This window comes from Prionailurus bengalensis, chromosome C1 (assembly GCF_016509475.1).
Source record: "Prionailurus bengalensis isolate Pbe53 chromosome C1, Fcat_Pben_1.1_paternal_pri, whole genome shotgun sequence".
Classification (NCBI taxonomy): domain Eukaryota; kingdom Metazoa; phylum Chordata; class Mammalia; order Carnivora; family Felidae; genus Prionailurus; species Prionailurus bengalensis.
This window is the reverse complement of record NC_057345.1, coordinates 139,793,610-139,817,186: the sequence shown is the minus strand read 5'-3', so window position 1 is coordinate 139,817,186 and position 23,577 is coordinate 139,793,610. Positions and strand designations below refer to the sequence as shown.

The following is a 23,577-nucleotide window of genomic DNA, read 5'->3' as shown; positions in this document are numbered from 1 at the left end:
CTTGATTCCAACTCCATGATTCTATGAATCTATGATTAAAAATCACAAGAAATTTTATGAGCAAACAAGAGAATGCTTTGAAAAAAAAAAAAAAAAGGCATTCCTAAGTCAAATACCAAAGTTGCACTGCCCCCTTTTGGAGACAGACAACAGAAATTCATAAATATTAACAGGATATTGTTAATATTTTTAAATTCTAAAGCAGTATTATAGATACAGGCATTACTTGTATCAGTCAGAAATTTGTTCCCCTAACATATTTAACTAAATATGTTATTTGTTATAAATTGATGGCAGGCCAACATGAAGAATAAAACAAAACCTTGGAAGTGCCACCACGATCAAAAAGAATGTAATCCTGCCATTTGCAACAATGTGGATGGAACTAGAGTGTATTATGCTAAATGAAATAAGTCAGTCAGAGAAAGACAAATATCATATGATTTCACTCATATGTGGAATTTAATATACAAAACAGATGAACATATGGGAAGCAAAAATAAGATAAAAACAGAGAGGGAGAAAAAACCATCAGAGACTCTTAAATAGAGAGAACAAACTGAGGGTTGCTGGTGGGGTGTTGGATGGGGGAATGGGCTAAATGGACTATAGGCATTAAGGAGGGCACTTGTTAGGATGAGCACTGGGTGTTATATGTAAGTGATGAATCACTAAATTCTATTCCTGGAATCATTATTATATTATATGTTAACTAACTTGGATTTAAACTAAAATAAATAAATTAAAAAATAAATAAAATTCATAGCACCAAATAAAAAACTGCAAAAGAACTAGAATTGAGCCCCCCCACCAAAATGATGTTTCTCTTGATGATGAAACAGAAAATGGGTCTGTAACTCTGTGTGTGTGTGAGAGAGAGACAGAAAGAGAGAGGGTCTTACTTTCATTCACAAAAATTAAGAGTGCTTAAAGAAGCTTCACTTTCAAGTTTTTAATGGTGCTATGATATAACATTTGGGGGCATTTGATACATAAAACACTATAATCCTAAAGAAAAACACTATCATAAAGATAAATTTCATGAAGCTGTCATACATCTACTTCAATACCTAAAAAGAAATCCAGATCTAAATATAAACCATAATGCTTTATTTACATGGTGGTAACAAAGATAATAACAAGCCTCAAGTGATTCCACTGTACTGAATGAGATAAACTACTAGAGTGTTGTAGGAGATTAGAAAATACTGAATCAGAACTCAGAAACTCTTTTTAGAAGATGTTCTCTGGGATGCTTGGGTAGCTTAGTCAGTTAAGCATCTGTGCCCAGCTCTGTGCTGACAGTGTGGATCCTGCTTGGGACTCTCTTTCTCTGCCCCACCCCCACTCACATTTTTTCTCTTTCTCAAAATAAACAAATAAACTTAAAAAAAATGTTTCTTTCAAAAAAAGATGAGCACTGGGTGTATACAACACTGGGTGTTGTATGTAGCCAATTTGACAATAAATTATATTTAAAGAAGGATGAACTCTGTATAAAAACAAAAGAAAATCAGGTAAGTTAAAAACTAATAAAATATGATAGACTTATTAATTAGTACTTGTTAATTAAGACTAATTTAAAAGAAACTAAAGGAAAGATATATTTAAATTAACATGTAAATAATTTTAATATAGTTTTAAAGTATGTGCATACAGACTAAAAACTGTCTTCATAAGATTTTTAAAATAAGCAGCTTCAAAATGCAGCTATAGATTATTAAAATCAGCATATGGGGTGCCTGCATGGCTCAGTCAGTTAAGCGACTGACTTCAGCTCAGGTCACGATCTCACGGTTTGTGAGTTCAAGCCCTGTGTCAGGCTCTGTGCTGACAGCTCACAGCCTGGAGCCTGCTTAAGATTTTGTGTTTCCCCCTCTCTCTGCCCATCCCCTGCTCGTGCTCTCTCTCTCTCTCTCTCAAAGATAAATAACATTAAAAATATTTTTTTAAAAAATCAGCATATAAACTGCTTACAGAAAATATCAAATTTATGCTGTAAGACATTTTAAATGTTCTATTATATGGAAATACCCTCTTTCCAGTATTTATGGCATAATTTTTTTATGTAATGCATACTTCAGCTAAAGTGATTTTTCAAGTCATTAATGAAACAAAATAAAACAACCATCCAAAATGAAGGGTCTTCATTCATGGAAACAAATCCTTCAGTATTATCCTAAGGGAAGAGACTTTACCCAGGATAATGAACAAAAAAGCCATAAGTAGTTGCATCTTGGGAAAATCAAATTCTACCATGATTTCCAATAAAAACAAAAAGATATCAGGGAGAGATGTTAGAACCCCGTGCAAGGAGATGAAATCCTCACATGTCAACGCATTAAAATAAAAAAATGACAAGCAGGGAAAATGCACATAAATGCACAGAATAGGAGTATCATCCTTAGTGATGTCTGAAAAGGAGGTTAGTGTGACCAGAGTATCAAAGTCACCAGCGAGTGTTTGGGGGAAACATCAGGCTCTGACTTTCTGCAGATTTTTAGTGCAGGCACTCATAATAGCAAAAGAAACCATATTACATGAGGAATTTTATGAGCCAGTAGTATGCCTGATTTTATGATATCTGGAAATAGCTTTACCAAAAAAGCATATTTCAAATCCTACCAAAGATCAGTTCGGTACTATGCCAACCTGCCAATAATGAAGAGGTTTATTAGAGAAAATAACACAACGACACAAGAATAAAATCCCTATAAACAGAAAAAGATGTCTAGATTACACAAATTGCCTCCAGAAGTAAATAATGATGGGGTCATTTTCGACTCAGTGAAAGATAATTGAGAAATCAAAAAATGAAATCTAAATATGAGCAAGTGCAACCAAAAAGAGTTTGAGTCACTCTTGTTTACATGTTTAAAGGATTGCCTTGTCAAGTTTCTTTTTTGAGATACACAAGAAATAAATGGAATATCATTTTAGATCTTTGAAAGGCAACAGAAAAAATAACTATACATATAAAATGTGAAGAATTTGCAGAGATTTGCTCCATCTTCTCCGTGTTTATAATGAACCTAAATGACTATGCAGAAAAAGAACTACTTAAATGTTTGAACCAAAACATTATAGGTCATTTTGCTCTGTAAGAGTGATTTAAGTCTTAATACCATCTCTCTCTTTAAGCTTAAAATGCTACTTAAAATTAATCAAATATTAAATGTTCCTTATATTGCTGGCCTTTATAATGCTGTGACTTTTTCTGATGATTCCTTAGCACTGAAAATATAGTTGTAGATACTATTGTAGATACAGATACAATAAAATGTCCCCTAGATAAATATACGTAACATAGAATTTTAACTTGTTATAGTGAATTGCAAATTAGTGTGAGGAAGTAAAACAGTATGGTAGGTTCATGTTCAGTAAAAGTTAAATATATAACAATTAAAAATACCTATTGACAGGTTCATTGCAACAGAGAGCAATTGAAGCAAAAATAAAATGAAATATTCAGTTGATTCATATAGAAAATAATAAAAAAAAATCTCAATATGTTGGGATGCCTCTCTTTTTGATTGAACCAGGTGAAATTTTTTTATTGTTCAAAAAAGACTGAGGATTGAAAATTTCTCATGGTTTAAACTAAAAGCACTAGAGTTAGTTCATTTAGTTCATTTTAGTTCATTTAGTTCATTTAGTTCTATGAAACATTGCAATACAAACCAAGAAACAATGTATTCACTGACTAAAACCTATAGTTCAAATAATTTTACTACCACACAAAAAAGGTGAAAGAGGAATAAACACTATAAGTGATTTTTGTTGCTCCCAGATTCTTAAGAGATTATGTGTTTATTTGAGCATATACTGTGTAGATTATTAGGTAAAAAAAAATCATCACTGTTTTATTCTTCTTGGATGTTGATAAAGAAGATATAATAAGAGGAAGGTTATAAATGAGAGCAAATTCACATTTGGAAGAGAAGGAAACCAACAAAGTCCTTTATGATATTTACAATAGCTTAATAAATTTTTTGGCCAAGTACTGTAAGGTAAAAACTTCCTCTACCATATATTGCAAGTTCATAATTTTAAAAAATGGCTGACTGTAAATAAAGGCAATCTATTTAACTGTCTATTGATCAATCAGTGAAAAACGACCATATATTTATATAACAGTTTAGCAGAAATTTCAAGGAAAGAATTCTCAATTTTGCCTGATCCTAAAAATGTGTCTTATAAAAACCAACAAAAACCCAAAAATTAACATAGTATTTAAATTTTTATATACATAATTATAACATTAGATGCATCAAAATTAATTTTTATACATCTAATGTTTGGTCAGAACGAACAGTGTTGCTGTACCAGTTGTTAACATACTAAATAGTAAAAGGCTTCCATACTTGTTAGAAAATGGCCACTACTCTCTATTCCTCTCCCCATGTACTCTTCTCTAGGGACATCGCTCCCACCAAGCAGACTTATCCATATTCTAACCCCTTAGGAGATAAGACCTGGCAGAGCTGGGGGCCTATAAGACCCTTAGATCCACCCAAACTAGTGCCTACGCCATACCAGTTGTTATGTTTCAAATCTCTCCTCTGTTAATGAAACAGGGATAGTTGCAGAAGCTTTGTATTTGGAGTCAGACAGACTACTGCCTGGGTAAGTCACTGGTCTTTTCTGAAATTTTAACTTCCTCTTCTGAAATAGTTATTACTAACTACTTAGTAGAGCTTATTGTGGATTGTGTGTAATAACATAAAGTGCCTATTAGCAATGGTAGGCATACCACTTACTCTCCTCTCACCTTACTAGAAACATGGTATAGGGGCGCCTGGGTGGCGCAGTCGGTTAAGCGTCCGACTTCAGCCAGGTCACGATCTCGCGGTCCGTGAGTTTGAGCCCCGCGTCGGGCTCTGGGCTGATGGCTCAGAGCCTGGAGCCTGTTTCTGATTCTGTGTCTCCCTCTCTCTCTGCCCCTCCCCCGTTCATGCTCTGTCTCTCTCTGTCCCAAAAATAAATAAACGTTGAAAAAACAAACAAACAAACAAACAAACATGGTATAGTTAACACCTGAACAAAGGGGATTAGGGATGCCAAACCTACATGCAGTCAAAAATCCACATATAATGCTTGACTTCCCAATACCCTACTGTTGACCAGAAGTCTTACTAATACCATAAACTAATACCTTACAAATAGCCAATTAACATATTTTTAAATATATGATATACTGTATCCTATAATAAAATAAGCTAGAGAAAAGAAAATGTTATTAAGATAATCATCAAGAAGAGAAAATGCATTTACAGTACTGTGTTTATCAGAAAAATACCCTGTGTGTAAGTGGACCCACACAGTTCAAACCTGGGTTATGCCAAGGTCAACTGTAAATACTACATGGAAAAACAAGCAAAACTGCAGTCCTTTCCTCACAAATGGGTCATGTTTCAAACATTCATTTTTGAAATCGGTAGTCTGGTAATTAAGAATGCACTTTCCTCACAATGATCATTACATAAAAGTAGTAACGTATCTCAACAATTTTATAAATTCTAATTTCATCTACAATATGCTGTTTTCATACATGGACAAAAACTTATTGAGTATTCATATATGCTAGGTGCTATTTTAAGAATTTTACATTTAAGTGGTTTAATCCTCAGAGCAACCTTATGAAATTGTATGCTCTTATCACACCCACATAACAAATAAGGAAACCAAGACAGAGAGGTAAAGTATCATGCTCTAGGTTATAGTAGCTAGTAAGTGGCAGAGCCAGCATTCAACCTACGCAACCAGGCCCAAGGGCGTTTGTTCCTAATCACTATACTGTATTGTCTTTGGAGTTGTCTGATTCATAAAACATATAAAAACTTAAAAAATCAAACCATTGAGAGAAAAATCACATGGTAGTTCCTCAACTTGTGATAGAAATCAAACAGCAAAAGATGAAAAAATATACCAAATTTATCTTGCATCCTGGTGGCTTGAGGAAAAGCAGCCTTAGATTAGATTTGTGTAGATACAGACTGTCTACCCTCAAAGGTTTAAATACTACTATCATGGGTTCTTCATCACAGCTAATGCTCCTGAATTACCTTTCCTTTCCTTATTTATGTATCTATTATCAGTTTCTACAAAACATTACCTAAGGAATGGGAAATGCAGCAGAAAGTCTGGAGTCCCTTACATGAGCTTGGTTTCTCCTTTTTCTTTCAGAGGAAGTGTCTTTTTAAAGACAGTTTGCAAACAGGCCCAAGGCCAACTTGTATTGACCTGGGCTCCCAAGTCTGAATTATCAACAGTGACCAGGCTCTTGTCTGGCACCTTTCCCACAGATCAAGAGAATGGGTGTATTTGTTCCATGGAGATTAAGTTCAGCTACTGCCTGACTCCCCATCTTCTTCAGACTACACCTAGTACTTCTGTTTATCCTTGAGACTTCTGTGAGTTCTTCCTGTGACCATTTCTTACTTTGAAAGATTGCTCTTTAAATTCAGTTGTTGGTGTGCAAAAATAGTTTCCATCTAATGTTCTTAGTACTTTCAGATTATTTGTAATATTTTCATTTGAGCTTTTTGTTACATTTTACTTTTAGTATCAAGGTGACTGTCAAATATTTTATTTACTTGGTATATTAAATGCTCCAAAAACTACTTTTCAATATCCTAGAATCTTATTACTTTGCTATTTTAAATTCTTTAGCATTTTAGGCATCCCTAAATATTTATATTTAAGCATTTTAAGGGTATTAAGATTTGTTTTAGTTTAAACTGTAGATCTCACAGAATTTTTTGTTAGAATTATATTCAATTTTTTTGGTTAAAAAGCATTTTTTCCTTACTTCCATTTTTAAACTTTACTATATATATTGACTTCAGTATTTTAAAATTATGTGTAGAGTCTTAATGTAAGGGTGACTGTGTGAGATCCTTTAACTCACAAAACTTTGTTAAGTCACAAAAAAATTAAAAGGAATCTATCATACTATATATTTTCAGCCTCAAATTCAAATAGATCATCTTTATAACTGTCCATTTACTCTAAACAACGTATCATTAACAGTATAAAATAAATAATACCAGCCTAAATGGGAAGGATTCTTATCTTTGGGTTTATTAGGTAGTTGTCTTAGTGGGGTTTCTAAGGAAGCAGTCTCTGAGAATAAAACTGAGTATACATGGTTTTTTTTCATTTGGGAGGTTCAGAAGAACTGGCAAGGAAATGGGGAAGGTGATAAGAGAAGGGCAAGCAGCTAATATAGGGTACACCATTAGGCTAGCTATCACAGAAGCCAACTGAAACTTCATCTTCTGGGGGAAACTGGCAAATGGTATAAGATACAGGTCTCAGAATTGTCTAAGACAGGGCCAAGGAAGCTGAAACCTGTTAGTCACTCTTTACAGTCTAATCCCAGTGGTTTCTAGCAGGTCAGAGGCAGTCCTATGGCTTAGATGGAGGTGCTGGCCTTTGGAAGGCTGATGTGCACAAAATGGTAAGAGGCTACAAGGGTGTATGAAAACAGTACCACATTAACTATTACAACAACAAATCTATTAGACACCCCCCCCCCCCAAACACCACAGTGATCATTCTGACAAAGTAAATTTAGCCCTGAATGTTGGTAAAATTTTGGTAAACCAGTTTTACCTGTAAGTATAAGGTATGCTAATAATATTTAAGTATTACTGAGAGTGTATAACTTCTCATAAAATGCTAACAAAGCAAGAGCATGGGACTATACACTAGGAAACATGTATAAGCTCAAGGAATAATATCAGCCTGTGATTTAACTTTTTCAGGAAATAATCTCTTCCTTCCCAGCTGCTTAAAGCTCGGATGCCATCATGAACGACACAGTAACTATATGGACTAGGAAGTTCATGACCAAACAACTACTTCAGCAGAAACAAGTGGTCAGTGATGTTCTTCACCCTAGAAAGGCAGCCATACCTAAGACAACATTTTGGGGAAAACTAGCCAAAATTTAAGACCACACCAGAGGTCATCTTTGTATTTGGATTCAGAACCCATTTTGGTGGTGGCAAGACAACTGGCTTTGGCATGATTTATGATTTCTTAGATTATGCAAAGAAAAATGAACCCAAACATAGACTTGCAAGACATGGCCTGTGTGAGAAGACAAGATGTCAAGAAAACGGCAAAAGGAACGCAAGAACAGAATGAAGAAGGTCAAGGGGATTGAAAGCCAATATTGGTGCCAGCAACAAGTGAGCTGGAAATTGGACAACATGAGTAAAGACTGTACGGTGACTTTAACTGTGGTGATTGTGCAGTTTTTTTCATGAGAGAATAAATAAACTACATTTTTTAAAAAGAAATCCTCCTTATAGATCCCTATACTGTTCCAAACCAGAGCAAGGACAAACACCCATCAGAACAAAAGATATGAATCATCATCTAAGTAAAATGTGTATATTCCTATTGCAACTTGAAGGCACATGTTACAAAAAAAAAAATGAACTATGGATTAAACTCAACCCAAGTACAATTTTTTTGTACTCAATTTTGAATTCTTTCTCATCTTTAAAGCCTTTCTTGGTTCCTCTCAGTATTTGTCTGACTTGAATCTTACAATCTGTTCTTAGAGTGTGCATGCATGGCATTTATGTTTCTCAAGGTCAGGTGATAGGTGCCAACTAGAAGGGTTCAGGTCTAGGTCCCAGCTTCACCATAATTCCAGAGCTCCTCTGGTCAATGGGATGCCAAGCTGATGGATTCTTATTTCTGGATCTTGACTCTGCAAGCTGGATTAGTGCTTGCAGCCACTAGATAGCTACAACAGACTAGATGGCTAAGTGTTGAGTCCTGTGGGCCAGATAAGGGCATCTTTGGTCACATACTTCCCACTAAGGTGGATTTATTCAAGAGTAATGATCTTTTAAAAGCTAAACATAGTGAAAAAGCTAAGTGTATGTAAACTATATATCTGTCCCCAAGACTAATATTTATAGCTGTAAAATGGATTTGTAGTTGCGATTATTTTTTTGCAGAGAATAGAGAAAAAAAAAGGTGGAAAACAAGTGTGTGTGTGTGTGTGTGTGTGTGTGTGTGTGTGTGTGTGTGTAAGTGAAAAAATGACATTTCCCCCCTAAACTGTGCAGGCTATAAACCATACATACCATTTGGGACAATTATGCATGCATTTATTTCCTCTGAATTATATTTTCACTAGATAGTTGCCAAGCATTGGCCTATTTCTACTGCAGAGAGTAGTGCCTGGAATTTGTCAGGGCACCTCTGCAATTTGTGGGTTGTGTGGTTGTCAGACTTACTTTCAGTGTGTACACACAGGGAAAGTGCTTGGGGTGGGCGGGGGAGAGAGCTAACAGGAAATAAGAAGAGGAAGAGAGTCACCTAAGGAGAATATTTTCTGTCTCAGAAAGAGTAAGTCTGGTAAAGAAATATAGTGCATAAAGTAGTAAACATTTAGGAAGCACAGAGCTGGACACAGGGCTCGAACTCACAAACTGTGAGATCATGACCTAAGCCAAAGTCGACACTTAACCGACTAAGCCACCCAGGTACCTCTCAAATTTTTATATGTCTAAATAGATCAATTTGCAATATAAAATTCTATACTATTAATAACTCTTGAGTAAAACAATTATTTTATGTACAGCATACCTAATTTCTTATCCTATCAAATTGTAATAACAATAATAGATATTTACAGCTGGAAGGAACCTTAGCAATCCCCCAGACTTTGCCTTCATTTTCAAGAAGAGGAAACAGAGCTAAAAGGTTGACTTGCCTAAGGTCATAGTGATAAAAGGGCTAGGATCCAAGTCTCATCATTTCTTCTTAGATTTCTTTTACAAAAATAATTTTGAATAATTATTAACAGGTTTTTTTTTCAATTTGTAGAGCTTTTTACTTGAGTTCCACAACACATTTTCACATAAATAATATTTGTGGGAAGTATTATTAGCATTGCACCACCTCCCAATATGAACATATTTCAAATCTGTGTATCTCTACTTTTAATTCATTTTCTTAAGAAAATAGTCAAGAAAAGATGTTTGTATTATGGGTATATATTAAGATCTATAACTTAGACTATTCTTATCAATTTCAATAATATGAAATATATCTGAAATATTCTAATTTTTAAAATTTACAATTCATGAGTCTCAAAGATAGAGCTATTTTCTGAAAGTCATACCTTCTAAAATCAAGCAAATTGTGGAAAAGAGGGGAAATGAACACAAATCTTTTAAAAAATTACCCAGCATTCTAATCCAGCTCTTTCCCTTCTCCTGTTTTTGTTTTTCACTTCTCCCCAAAACTATGTGTAAATAATATGAGAAAAGCATTTCTATGGCTCTCCATCAATCTATACAAAGTTTTAAGCAACAATGTCACACTACTTCATTAACAAGTCCTCTGGGTACAGAAGTTTTTGTGTGGACATGGAATAGGTTGAAGAAAATTATAGTCTTCAAAAATTTGGCTCAGAATAAAGACTGACAGGGAGAAGATCACAAACTAGTCTAGATCCACGTGACAAAAAGACCCATTTTCTTTCTTTCTTTCTTTTTTTCAATATATGAAATTTATTGTCAAATTGGTTTCCATACAACACCCAGTGCTCATCCCAAAAGGTGCCCTCCTCAATACCCATCCCTCACCCTCCCCTCCCTCCCACCCCCCATCAACCCTCAGTTTGTTCTCAGTTTTTAAGAGTTTCTTATGCTTTGGCTTTCTCCCACTCTAACCTCTTTTTTTTTTCCTTCCTCTCCCCCATGGGTTTCTGTTAAGTTTCTCAGGATCCACATAAGAGTGAAAACATATGATATCTGTCTTTGTATGGCTTATTTCACTTAGCATCACACTCTCCAGTTCCATCCCTGTGGCTACAAAGGGCCATATTTCATTCTTTCTCATTGCCACGTAGTACTCCATTGTGTATATAAACCACAATTTCTTTATCCATTCATCACTTGATGGACATTTAGACTCTTTCCATAATTTGGCTATTGTTGAGAGTGCTGCTATAAACATTGGGGTACAAGTGCCCCTATGCATCAGTACTCCCGTATCCCTTGGGTAAATTCCTAGCAGTGCTACTGCTGGGTCATAGGGTAGGAAAAAGACCCATTTTCAATAAATAATATAGTGAATATGCTTGCATTCTTAAAAACAGACAACTGCTTATGTTAAGAATAAAATAGCTTTTCGGGGGAGTGGGGAAACCACAATAAATTAATCCAATATCTAGCACAGCTTTTGTAACAAAATGTGTTTTGTTCCTGCTTTGGAGGCTGGGAGAATGTCCTCCTTTTGCCAAGGATGGTGTCTACTGGCATAGAGGCAACATGGAGGCTCAAGGAATAAGCCTCCCTCTCCAGAGGAATACAGCATTAGCACAGCACAAAGACAGCATTTGTTATGCCTTCACAAATCAGATGCTGTGAGTCCACAATACCTAGACTCATATTCCTAGTGACGGGGAAAATCTATAACAATTTGACCACAGGGATTACAGGTTTCAAAAGGACAAAATAAAATTTCTTTTCTCAACTTGTGAAAATCTGACCTGGATCCAATTAACATTTAACTAAGTTTCTGGTTTATGTCACATACTTTCCCAAATAAAAGGTGATTTAATCACCACCAAAATCTTAGGGTATAGGTGTTATCATCCTCATTTAGTAGATGAGAGAACTGAGAGAGTAAGAGAGGTCAAAGCTCTGGCTGTTGATTGGAAAACTGCAGAGCTAGAACCTGAACCTGTCTAGTGCTTTACTCCATCTTTCCGCACTGCTCTGTTTTATCTCTGATAATGGCTTACAGTTGTGTTGAAAGGAAGACTTATCATATTGTAAAATGATTATTTATTTATCTGTCTCTGTTTATTACAAAGTGATCGAGGTAGCTTATAAATACCAGTGCCACGTATTAAAGTGGGTATGTGTGAGGAAATTGAGACAAAGAAAAATTATGATTTGGAAATAGTTTAAGAAAGAGTTGTAGGAAATGAATGTTTTACATATCATCATGATGGCACAGCAACGTAACACATAAGACTTTTTTCAAAATATCATCACCAAAATAGAAACTGCATGGGAGGCTCAGCAATGTTATAAGGTGTAAATTCCCTCTGGAATTCTCTTTTCTAGGGGTTTCTTTCATTTCCAGTGATATAGCTGTCAACAGTAATCTAAAATCAGATAAGGCCTCTTTTCCAGGTGACTAGGATAATGTGATCTCTGGGAATGATGCCCTAGGAATCTAGTTCTATTTATTAGCTCCTTTTGAAGACAGAAATGTATACCCAATTCTAAAACAGTAAATTACCAAAATAAAGAATCGGCTGGGGGTGAGGGTTTCAGTAATTTCCTATTTAATGGAGTAATGCCAAAATTCTAAGGGCAATGACCAAGAACATCTACATGGATGTTTCTACTTTCTAATATTTATTTCCTAACAGATTTTAATTCAAATCAGATCAAATGCACTCAATAAACTACATTAATATAATACCTAATTTTGATCATACTATATATTATGGAAATTGGAAGATATATTACATATTATATATGAAAAATGGAAGGGAGAAATCGTGAAAAAGTCAAACTTTCCAAAATAACACCTGTAAAATGCAATTTGAACATATCCTTTCAACTAAATATTAATTGGAAATCAAACCACAATTCCCAACTGGGAAAAAGGAGAGTGTATTCATTTAACATAGCACAAAAATAGGGTACAATATAAGGTTTACAAGCTTGGCTTTTAGTCTACGAATGCTTTTGGATCTTATGACATAACAAATTATTCATTACTGTGAAGAATGCTGACACACACCTCAACTTGGCTAAAAGGTAAAGTTGTCAAGTGTGTCTGTCAATATTTAGATTCACATGCTTATGAAAGGACTGATATAGTGGGGAAAAGTGAAAAGAAAGTTTAACCTCACTCCAGCTCAGTCCTATTCACACGGTATTCTGATGAGACCATACTTTGGTTTTCTGAGTAGGCTTGGTGCCCTGTGGTTTACTAAGAACCTCTCCAGGTCCTCTGCTTCCAAGCCTTCCACTGTAGGATCTTGTGAGGAGACAAAATTACACATGATACACGTTTTAAATCTCTTCTCTGCTCACCTGCTTATCTACCTTCCATTCTTTCCTCCCTCTTTCTTGCTTCAAGGATAGAGATTAGAAATGATATTGCTTACTTCTCCAAACAGACTATGGGAATAAAAGGATACTACTAGGTTAATACTGAAATTTAAATAGTATGACTGAACTCTATCTCTGAGGAAATAACAAATGCTTACCTATCTAAAGCATTTCTTGTTTTGTTAATAAAACCTAGCTCTTGAAGCTGTAAATGATTTATTAATTCCTTTTGTTTATTTATTTATTTATTTATTTTGAGAGAGAGCACAAGCGAGGGAGGGGCAGAGAAAGAGGGAGACACAGAATCGCAAACAGGATCCAGGCTCTTAGCTGTCAGCACAGAGCTCAACGTGGGGCTCGAACTCACAAGCCATGAGATCATGACCTGAGCCGAAGTCGGATGCTTAACTGACTGAGCCACCCAGGTGCCCCTATTAGCTCTAACGTAGATATCTCTGCATATATGATTGGATTTGTTTGTTATTTAGACTTCCATATTGTTAGCATTATAACATCATAGTTCCTCCATTAAACTAACATTAAAGAAGATAACTAGGTCTTCTCTCTTAAATCAATACAATACCATTTTGAAACCCTACTGTGCTCAAGACAGGTTTTAGATGCATCTGAACATTTGAAGGAGAACAAGCAGTTGGGGATATAAAATCACACACGAATCACCGTAACAACAGAAGTACAAATAAAATGCCATGCAAGCTAAGAGGCGAGAGAAAGAGAGGGCAACAGTTCCTTTGTAATTCTTAAAGAACTGATATGAAGAAGAATAAATTATGGTAGACTGAGGTTCGAAATCCAATACGAAGAAGCTTAGACAAAAGAGTATCTCTAATCATAACTTCCAACAAAAAACCTACAAATTCTTTCCGCTTATTCTTCTCAAAGATCTTGTATAAGACATTGTATGTTTTGAAATGATTCCACTCAACATTTTCCTGTCATATTTCACATGACCCCTGAAAATGCCATCACCTCTAGGAGGATCTAACTGCTCCAATTATCTTTTAGATCTTAACAGGAAGGTAAATTCTGTTCAAAAGCTTGCACTAACCCTCATAAATTGGAGTTACGTATCTACTGTGACTAAGACTGCTTGTACTTCCCTTCTCAAAGCAGTTATTTCACTGTCATGTTACTAACTGCCTGTATGATTCTCTCCAGTTACCATGAATTTTTTAAGGGCAAGCTTGATGGCCCTTATATTCACAATACCTAGTGCTGGGCTTAAAACTAGAAGTTGTTAAAAAAAAAAAAAAAAAGCTCTTGAATGGGTGCTGAATATGAAGTGTGCAGTTAGCAGCCAATCAGTAGGGTGACCAATGAGAAAGGCCTGAACTGAGGCAAAGGCAGGGAGGATGAAGAGGACAGACAGGACAGTAATATAGGAGTTGGAATCAATAAAACTTGGTGACTTACTAGAGGTAAGAGGAAGAAAAAAAAAAAGGAAAATGACAGAGTAAGTCCTGAAGGATTGTTCCCAATTTTTAACAAAATGGGTAGACAGGACAATCATGGTCCCTATAAACTCTTTGACCCTTCTCTTACTGCTCTCTCCCACAAGCCAGGCATGATGGCTACCTCATCGTTTCCCCAAAATGCCAGACACACACACCATGTGCAGCTGCTGTTTCCTCATCCTGGAGGAATCTTCCCCCAAATATCCACATAACTTGCTCCCTCACCTTTTCAGGTCTTTGCTCAAATGATACCTTTTAATGATGCCTTCCTAAGCATCCCACTCAGAACTGTAACCTTTATCCACATCTTGGTCCTCCTTTGTTTTCTTTCCTGCTTTATTTTGCCCCACAAAATTTATATCAGATACACAATGCATTTATTTGCTTTGTCTCATCCACTACAAATACGGTCTCTGAGGTGTAAAGATTTGTTCATTTGTTTACTTCACTACTGTACCCTCAGGGCTTAGAACATAGTAGGCATTCAATAAATGTCTAAATAATTAACGACTGAACAAACGAATGAACAGTATTGCCAACATGGGTAACAGAGTGGGAAAAAATTATGTAGAAGACGACTGTGTTCACTTTTGGATAATGCTCAATTAGAAGAGGTCTCTGAGACTTACAGTTGGTGCTCAGGGAAAAGCTTTCAGCTGGTGCAAGAAGCATATGATACTCAGAAACAACGTGCAGAGGAGAAAGAAAATTTTAAAAATCTATAGACATTGGGAAACACCAATGTTTAAGGATTGGGCAAAGGAGGAAGGGTAAGCAAAAAAGTCTGGGAAACAAAAAATAACCAAAGAGTAGGAAGAACACCAGAAAAGGAGAAAGGAGAGAATTTTAAGAAGTTCAGTAGAAATATCAGGTGGATTAGAAACTAAAATAAAGGAAGAGAAGGACTCATAGTATCTCATAATTAGGTCATCGCTGCTTTTAGCCAATGCAGGTTTACAGGAGCACAAAATAACAATCAAGAAACCAGCACTTATTGAGCACTCGTGTGCTATGCAAGATGGTTGGGGCTTCAAATACACCGTCTCTAATCCTCCCAACCAGGTAGCTATTCTATTTACCTAAATTTTATAGGAGAAACTGAAGAAAGGTGAAGTGGTTCATGGCTGTATAGATGAAAAAAAGTGGAGGAGCTAAGGTTTGAATCATAATACATAATAGAAATACACTTGATAAATGTTTTGCTCATTTGACACTCTCAATTTAAATTCCACATAAATTAATTTTCCAGGTATAAAAAGGCTTGCCACCTTCCGCACTAATACTCACATATTTTAAAGATCTTTAAAAGAATTTAAAAAACCCAAACAATCTTATACTTGATAATTTAAGAATGCTATTAGGAATATCAATTGCTTATATTTATGCCTTTGGGAACTCTTGAAGTGTTTAAATTTTTTGCTTTTATGATGAAAGGCACCACAATGATTTGTTGTTGTTGTTGTTTTTTGAAATTCTGTGTCTTCACTTTATAATTTTTCTGCCTCTGGGCCAGAACCATGCTAAGCGCTATACATATCTCAGGTAATCGTCACCATAACCTTATGATTTAAGTTATATTAGAAGAAAAAAGAGGCACAGAGAGGTTAAATAATGTATCCAATGTCACACAGCCAGTCCCAGCAGAGGTTTTAGGTCTCTGAGAGTCCAACTCCAAAGCTCTCAATCTTAATTCTGACTCAGCTGTTTTCCAGGCTGATATACCAATGAGGTCCTTAGTCATTTTGCAGATAGACCAGATTTCCAGATAAGTATTCCCCTAAATGAACTCTGAGATATAAGACTTCCAAAAATTTTGATGTTAATTGAAAAAAATGTTAACCTTTTGATGTATGAACAAACTAAAAATTTAAGAAAAAAAAGAAAAGCTTGTAGCATATTAAACATTTTACCTGCCTGTTAATGTTTACAAACACAACAAAGCATCAGGATTTGAGTGCTCTGTCCTAATAGTTTAATAATTGCATTAATTTCCTATTTGCTGCCAAAACAAATTACCACAAACTTATGATTTAAAACAATGCTTTTTATTACCTTGTTGTTCTATAGTCAATGACCTTGTATAGGTCTCACTGGGTGAAGGCTGAACATAGCTGTATTCCTTTCTGTGGGTTCTTAGGGAGAATCAGCTACCATGCCTTTTCCAGCTTCTAGAGGCGGCCCATATTTCTTGGATTGTGGTTCCTTTCCTCCATTTTCAAAGCCCACAAGAGCAGGAAGAGTCCTTCTCACATGAAATCGTTCTTACCACCTCTCTTGCCCTCCTCTTCCACGTTTAAGAACTCTTGTGTTTATAGGGGGCCCACCTGGATAATCCAGGATAATCACCCTCTTTCAAGGTTAGCTGATTAGCAACTTTAACTCCATCTGCAACCTTAATTCCCCTTTGCCTCCTAAGGTAACATATCATAGGTTCTGGAGATTAGAATATGAACATCTCTATGGAGATAGTATTCTGCCTACTACAGTAAGTAAGAAAATCCTCAACTATACCCTAAAATATGTTCCTATTACTGAAGAACAGGATGGAGAACATGGTTTTGTTTTGTTTTGTTTTGTTTTGTTTTGTTTTACCAATAGAAGGAGAAGGGAAAACATACTAGGCTGAGTGGGAAATACTAATTTGGATTATACTATCTTGCAGGAACATTTCGACTGAACTTATCTTGGAGATCTTAAAAATAATCTTCAGATATCTTCAGTCTAGGCAAAAAGACATAGTAGAATACTGCGATGGTCCTGAAAGACACTTACATTCTGTAAGAGTAACTTTTTTGTTAGTCTTCATCTATTCCTTCATCCTTTGCCTTTGAAATTTACAAAGACTTTCATCCTTCCTGGGAATGTCCTTTGGCCTCTAAATTTACATATACAACCCAAACTCTAGCTATATAAATGAAACACATCGAAATATTAGTAATTCACCTTAAGTGCTGAGGGAGGCCTACACTTTTCAGAGGTTTTACTATACTTAAGAAGAGCTGATTATGCCAACTAATTTTTCTAGCAGTAGAATGAAGGAAACATGAAGGGAACATTTTAAAGCCATGAATGGAAAAACTTAAGTAACATCTGCTTATCAAAGCTCACCTTCCTTGCTTTCCCCAACATTTGTTCCAATTTCCCAGAGGGTAACTTAATATTAACCCCTACTTCCATTGCAATAAGTCGAACAAGGCTTGCTAACCATGAATATTTAAAATAGTGATTCACAAATTTCAAAATAAGGGGGTGGTGTCTCTGATACTAAGTAATAATTATAAACTAGCCTGTATTGCAATGCATAGGAATGAATTTAAAACACAAGTATTATCAATATAAAGAAAACATTGAAACTCTGAGAAAACAGAACATAAATGGAATGGCATACCTTGTCATCAGAATGAATACTGGATGGATGTCTCAATATTAGTACATATTTACTGGAGTCGTTCCAAAAGCAGGGTGCCCCTGACGCACAGCACCATCACCATTTGAATTTTTTAGATATGTGAATTCTAAAGTTCCAACTCAGACTTAGTGCATCAGAAACTCAGCACACTGTTTTAACAACCTTTCCACATGATTCTGACATTTATACAAAAATTGAGATTGCTGTTTTAATGTAATCTCAACAAAAGTAACAACAGAAATTTTTCCTCAACAGGGAAACAGAACAAGACAAGCTGATTCTAAAGGTCGTATGGAAAAATACACATTAACATTTTGGCACGAGAGAAGGGACAAATTGGCACAGAAATCAATGGAAAAGAATAAAGAGTCCAGAAATATTCTCCCTACATAAAGGAATTTAGTACTTAACAAGAGTGGCATTTTATATCACAGGGGAATGATACAGAGACAACTGGTTAGCACTCATGAAAACAAACCAGCCAAATAAATAAATATATAAATGGAACAGTAAGTTCCTGGAAGAAATAAGAGATGAATTTTTATAAACTGAGAAGAAGCAAATGCCCTTCTAAGCAAGACATAAAGACAGGAAGAAGACTGGAAAATCTAACTCCTTAAAAAAAAAATTAACAAAGAAAAAAATACTATAAGCTATGCCAAATAACAAATAATCAGCTAGAGGAAAGAATATTTGTGATATATAAAACAGACCAAAAGTCTAATTACCCTAACTCACAAAGAGCCATTACAAATCAAAACTCAATTAAAAAAATGAGTGAAGGATATGAAAAGAAGCACTCAGGTGTGGTGTGTGTGGTAAGTGAAGGAAGAATATTTACAAATAGATGCAAAGGTATTAGGAAAGAAGAAAATTAAAATAAAGAGATATTTTTCATCTTTGAAATTGGCAAAATATACTTGATAATACGATGTGGCAAGAGTAAGGAGAAACCACATTCTCTTTTTAACATAAACAGAAGTATAAACTGATGAAATGTCATTGCAGAGGCAATTTTGCAACATCCATCAAAATTTAAAAACACACTTTACATTTCATAGGTAGGAATTTATCTGACACACAGTCAAAAGATACCCATGCAATAATGTTCATCCCATCTTTGTTAGAAATAACAAAACAGTAGATCAACCCAAATATTTGTTACTAAAAAAAAATGTTCAAATAATGAACTATGCATCTGTGGAATACCAAACAACCACCACAACAAACTGAGATAGCTCCATGTATCAATATCTAAGGTACTGTTTATTCCAATGACTTATTCCATAATGGGAAGCCTGTATTTCCCACTCTTCTTCACCCATTTCCTTTTCCCCCCACCCCCTCCCTTCTGGCAACCATCAGTTTGTTCTCTGTATTTATAGATCTGATTCTGCTTTTTGTTTGTTTATCTGTTTTGTTTTTTAGGTTACACATATAAATGAAATCATATGGTATTTGTCTTTTAAAAAGCATAGCTCAATTATTTGGAATGGTAAAGGCCTTCAAAAATAACTTGTGCACAAAAGCAATGCAAAACTGGCAAAACTGGCAAAATCGTCTTTTTCAAAACTCTGGAAATTAACTTTAATTATCTCATTTTTCTCTTAATCTCATTTCCTTCTCAGGTTCTGGAGTAGCCTTGAAAACCAAGAGCCTCACAACTCTGGTAGCTGTATAAACTGCCAACCTATTAGCACATAAGGATTAGGACAGGTTTAGAATTCCCTGAAATGTCCACTTGCAGAAAACTGTCACTATTTTGCCTTATCTGGCACCTCATTAAATGATTCCATTTTCAGGGCATTTTATTTCATGACTCAGAGCTACTTCTGTGCAAACAATCTTCTCCCCAAGCATTGTGCTGTTGAAGGAAATCAGTGGCAACTGTTTAACCCTTGGGGCTAACAAGAGGCTGAACAACAAACAAAAATTAAAAGGAAAATTGAAGAGTGGCACCTGGGTGGCTCAGTCTGTTAAGCGTCCAACTCTTGGTTTTGGCTCAGGTAATGATCTCCTGGTTCATGGGTTTGAGCCCCTCCCTCCCCACCACGTTGGGCTCTGCATAGTGAAACAAGAGCAGGCGTAAAGTAACTACATATGTAAATATAAAACACAGTAGAGATATTATGTTTCATTGTAACTCTTGCCTTCTCCCACATGATTTAAAAGACAGCTACACAATCTTAAAACTGTGTTGATGGGTTTACCATGTATAAAAATGTAATTTATATGACAATAATAGCACAAAGTAAAGGGAAGTAAACAGAACTATACTGGAGCAAAGTTTTTCTGATGAAATTAAGTTGGTATTAATCTAAACTAGATTGTTAACAATCACCAGGGCAACCATTAACAAAACAATTCTAAAACATAGTAAAAAAAAACAAGGAAATTAAGATAGTATATTAAAAAAATGTGTCAACTACAGAAGGCAACAATGAAGGAATGGGAAAAATGGGGGAAGACATTAGAAACACGGCAAACAGGAAAATGGCAGATGTAATTCTTACTTTATCAGTAATTACATTATATGTAAATGTAATACACACTCCAATCAAAAGTCAGAGATTGGTGGAATGGATAAAAAAAAATGTTCCAACTGTATACTGTCTATAAGATACACACCTTAGCTTCAAAGACAGAACTTGATTAAAAATGAAAGTATGAAAAAATATGTCATATAAGCAGTAATCAAAAGAAAGCTGGAATGTTTAAACTAACATCAGAGAAAAGAAACTGTAAGGAAAAAACTTTTCCTAGAGGCAAAGAACATTTTATAATACTTTTATAAATAAAAGGATCAACTCATCAGAAATAACTATTGTAAACATATATGCATCTAACAAAAAAGCCCCAATATCCTTGAAGCAGAAAGTCAGAACTGAAGGGAAAAATAGACAATTAAACAATAATAGTTGGGGTCTTCATTAATCCATTTTCAATAATGGACAGGATAACTAGGCAGGTCAACAGGGAAACAGAGAGTGAAACAGTACTAAAAATCAACTAGACCCAACAGTAGAATATCATTCTTCTCAAGTGCACATTGAAATTCCTGGATTTGTGGAAATTCAATGACACAGTCCTAAACAATCAATGAGTCAAACAAAATAATACAAGAGAACTTAGAAAAGATTTTAAATAAATAAAAATGGAGGCAAAATATACCCAAATTAATGGATTCAATTAAAGTAGTGCTTAGAGGGAATCTTATCAATGTAAATGCCCATATTAAAAAAAAAGAAGAGGGGCGCCTGTGTGGCGCAGTCGGTTAAGCGTCCGACTTCAGCCAGGTCACGATCTCACGGTCCGTGAGTTCGAGCCCCGCATCAGGCTCTGGGCTGATGGCTCAGAGCCTGGAGCCTGTTTCCGAGTCTGTGTCTCCCTCTCTCTCTGCCCCTCCCCTGTTCATGCTCTGTCTCTCTCTGTCCCAAAAATAAAATAAACGTTGAAAAAAAAAATTTAAAAAAAAAAAAAAAAAGAAGAAAATCTCAGGTCAAATCAGGAACACGAGGGATATCACTACCAACTACACAGAAATGAAAAGAATTATAAGGGCATACTATAAGTAATTGTATTTCAAGAAATTAGAAAACCTAGATAAAATGCACATTTATTAAAGTGTTTTTGTTGTTGTGTTTAAATGTTTGTGTATCATAAGTTCTGCAAAGTGTCAAATCAACATACAGTTAACTCTTGCTTTCAAAAAAGGTGAGCTGTAGTATTTTTAAAATTGATATTTTTATCAAGGTAACATATGGAGGCAGTTTATGAAATAAAATTATATTAAAAGTTTTATAGTGAAAAATTGCATTCTTCTGCCACATCCCTCTCTATGTCTCCAGAAGCAACTGTCCTTTTATCTCTAGGCTTAACATACATATTACTACATGTATGTTTTTTAATTGAAGTATAATTAATGTATAGTGTCATATTGGTTTCAGGTGTACAATGATTCCATAAATCTATACATTACTCAGTGCTCACCATGATAAGTGATCTCTTAAATTCCTTTATCTATCTCACCTATTCCCTCACCTACCTCCCCTCTAGCAACCACCAGTTTGTTCTCTGTATTTAAGAGTCTCTGCTTTTTTTCTCTTTTTTCCCTTTGTTTTGTTTCTTAAATTCTACTTATCAGTGTAATTACATGGTATTTATCTTTCTCTAACTTATTCCACTTAGCAGTATAACCTCCATGTCCATCCATGTCACTATAATGGCAAGATCTCATTCTTTTTTATGGCTGAGTAATATTCCATTATATATACTTAATATATATCACATTTTCTTTATCCATTCATCTATTGATGGACACTCGGGTTACTTCCATATCTTGGGTATCGTAAATAATGCTACAATAAACACAGGGATGCATATATCTTTTCAAATTCGTGTTTTCATTTTCTTTGGGAAATGAATTCCCAATAGTGGAATTACTGGGTCATATGGTATTTTATTTTTAAGTTTGTGAGAAACCTCCATACTGTTTCCACACTGGCTGCACCAATTTACATTCCCACCAACAGTGCACACGTGTTCTTTTTTCTCCATATCCTAATACTTGTTATGTCTTGTCTTTTTGATTCTAGCCATTGTGACAGGTGTGAGGTGATATCTCATTGTAGTTTTCATTTGCATTTCTTTGTATAGTGATGTTGAGTATCTTTTCATGTGTCTGTTGGCCATGAGTAGGTCTTTGGAAAAATGTCTATTCAGGTCCTCTGCCTTTTTAAAAATCACATATATCATTTGCAAGTACATTCTTCCATCCAGTAGGTTGCTATTTTGTTTTGTTGATGGTTTCCTCTGCTAGGCAAAAAGCTTTTCATTTTTGTGTAGTCCAAATAGCTTATTTTTGCTTTTGTTTCCCTTGCCTTAGGAGACACATTTAGAAAAATGTTGAGATAGGTGATGTCAAAGAAATTACTGCCTATGTTTTCTTCTAGGAGTTTTATGGTTGTAGGTCTCTCACATAGGTCTTTAATCCTTTTTGAGCTTATTTTTGTGTAGGCATGGTATAAGAAAGTGGTTTAATTTCATTCTTTTGCATATGGCTGTCCAGTTTTCCCAGCATTATTTGTTGAAGAGGCTGGTTCTTCCCCATTGTATACTCTTGCCTCCTTTGTCATAGATTAGTTGACCATATAAGTGTGAGTCTAGATGATATCCTTATACTTTTATTGCTTCATTTATCAATTTTAAACACTATTGGTTGACTCCCAATCATAAATGAAGACTTCATTCTTGTGTATACTTATCCCACATTTCTACCCATCTCTGATATCAAAATAATGTTATAGTATTGGGTTACACAAACAGCTAATGTACATATAAATAGCTAATGTAAATACTGTAAGCAAAGAAGTGAACTAGGACCATTTCTGTTATCTCCTGGAGTTAATAACTGCCTCATTTTTTTCACCCATCTAGTTTCTAAGTACTTAGTACAATTATTACAACACCATTGCTACATGCAAATCAATATTTTTTTCTATATGCTCAAACATACCACTTTCCTTTCTTTCCTGGAGAACTCCTTTGTTTGTTTGTTTGTTTGTTTGTTTGTTTGTTTGTT

At 35.1% G+C, this 23,577-nt stretch overlaps 1 protein-coding gene and 1 pseudogene across 3 annotated transcripts in view; one reads left to right on the top strand and one right to left on the bottom strand.

Moving 5' to 3' along the window:
- The window catches only part of MBD5 (methyl-CpG binding domain protein 5), a 447,015-nt gene that overhangs the window by 285,488 nt on the left and 137,950 nt on the right, over nucleotides 1-23,577 (bottom strand). The window lies entirely within an intron of this gene.
- On the top strand, nucleotides 7,378-8,300 carry LOC122481316 (annotated as a pseudogene).